Here is a 2,258-nt window from a genome sequence, read left to right on the forward strand (position 1 = left end):
CATACGGTTGACTGGTGAACAACTGCCAAGGGATTTTTTATGCGTCTTGAAACTTCAAGGTTCCTCACGTTTCTCGTTCTTGTTTACAATCTGTATGTACGGAAGTGACGCAAAAAGCAAATTTTTAGAGAAATTCGTTCTTCGTTGTTTTATCGTTTCAAAGAATTAATTGGTTTTTAATATTAAAATTATCAAGAAAAACAAAGTAACAAAGGACGTCAACATGAACTTGTGACAGAAACGTCACTCGTTCTCCGAGTGGTGGCGACCCATGAGTTTGTTTTTACATGTACTTCGCACTCGGTCTTCCTTGTCTGATACATTTCGTTTTATTGTCACCCTTTTGCGAAATCAGCAACAAAATAAAAATTACAAACAAAATACAAACCACCACCACCACCAACAACAACAAAAACAACGCGGCTACTTTCGATTGGGACCTGTGATAGGAATAATTTGTTTTCTTCTTCTTGATCAGTCCTGCCTAAGACGGCCACCTGTCTTATACGGCCACTCTTCTCCTTGATAATGGGTGGCCGTCTTACACAGGTTTGACTGTACCAAAAGAAAGAGAATTTTATTGCCGTTTCGGGAAAACCCAATGCGCATGAATGTGTGAACATTACAAATAGTTATGTGAGTTGCGCATGTTGTAGTTTCACTTCTCTTCTGAAATGGTATTTGTCATAAATGCAGTTTAACATCTAATGTACCATTTCCTGCCGTTCAAACCAAATATGAACTGTTCCTTATTGACTTTAAGTTCTTTGTTCTGCTCTACGAAGTGTTTTTTCCGAGTTTACTGTAAGTAAACTGGTTGTTTTCTTATTTCTGTTTCCAAGTGGTCGAGCGCTTTTGTTTACAATTTAATTGTTTCAAGATGGCGGACCGATCAGCTGAGTGGCGTATTTCATCGATGTGGAACGATCTCAGTCGGATTGGAATGAGACAAATCACAGACGAAAATGAATTGGATGAACTGATTATTTATTATTTCAATGCAAGACCTATTGATTGTGAAGACAGTAGATTCTAGTTTGGAGGAGGAGACACATGATGAACCAATTACGACGACGACCGTGGCCGTGACACACCCCACATACACCCACACCCCTTCTCATTTATAACCATCATGGTCTGGAATCTGGAACTTCATGAAGAAGAAGTCCTGGTTCCTGTTCAACCAGTTGGCATAACATCATCAGAAGGTAAGCAAGGTTTACCATACCCGCAGTCCCAGCTTCTATACTAGTCCTTATAATTATCAGCTAGATTAAAGAACTGCGTATTCTTCTAGATTATTTTATATCCTACCTCTAGCAGTGTATTAGAATTGGAGGAGCTAGATTCTAGATCTAGATCTAGATTCTAGATCGACTAGATCTATCACTAGATCTATACTCTATACGGTAGCTTAACTCTTGGAACGAGACCAAGTCTGTCAACGTTATTGTAGACTTAGATCAAGATTGTACTAGACTAGACTAGACTAGACTAATTCTAGACACTTGAGTTGACTAGATCTAGACTTATGACTCTTCTCTATCTGGATTCATATGACACTTAACTTAAGACTCTTGATGAAAGTTACTCGAGCCTGCAGCTGTTGTTTAGATCCCTGTCGCTTACCTATCTGTATGATGAAGCAAGTCTCACTGCAGTGTGTGTTGAGATCTAGATCTAGATGACATTATAGTGTGTTGTTTTACACTTTATACACCAAGTCACCAGACACATTGTTGATTGTGCCTAGATCTAAGACTAAATAAATCCAGGGCCAGCCAGTTTTGTGTATCTCTGTAAACAGTATTTTTCTAGACGTGTGGAGATGATCCAGTGCACACTACACAGATAAATTCTTGTTGATCTCTTCAGTTGTACATACTATTTTCATTGATCTCTTAGGTGCAATTGCTGGCCCAGGACCTTCGCAGCCCCCCTCCCATGCTCCCAGTGAAGCAGATCCAGAGTCTCTGACTGCTGTGCTCTACAACAACAAAGTGATGCTGACCAGTCCAGTATTGCTGAAGGTAATGCCTCTCTCAATGGAATTGAATAATAGACTAGGGCTACTACTACTACAATTTATATTGATGCTAACACCTGCTTTAAATTTCTTGATTCATTTACAAAGTAAAGCAGAAAATAATCGATAATCTTACATACTTTTTAGCTTTAATTTTTCGACTTGAAAAGAACCATGAGAGATGCTGCACCACACTAACTTGTATTGTTGAAGGTGATGCCTCTCAATTAAA

The 2,258-nt window shown here is 38.9% G+C and overlaps 1 long non-coding RNA gene across 1 annotated transcript; it reads left to right on the top strand.

The window, feature by feature from the left end:
• The first annotated feature begins 700 nt into the window (after positions 1-700).
• LOC118478134 lies at positions 701-2,034 on the top strand. Its single transcript, XR_004858838.1, has 2 exons — positions 701-1,208; positions 1,906-2,034. It is a non-coding gene; the product is annotated as an uncharacterized LOC118478134 (long non-coding RNA).
• Positions 2,035-2,258: the final 224 nt, after the last annotated feature.

The sequence above is a fragment of the Aplysia californica genome, unplaced genomic scaffold (genome assembly GCF_000002075.1).
Source record: "Aplysia californica isolate F4 #8 unplaced genomic scaffold, AplCal3.0 scaffold00371, whole genome shotgun sequence".
Classification (NCBI taxonomy): domain Eukaryota; kingdom Metazoa; phylum Mollusca; class Gastropoda; order Aplysiida; family Aplysiidae; genus Aplysia; species Aplysia californica.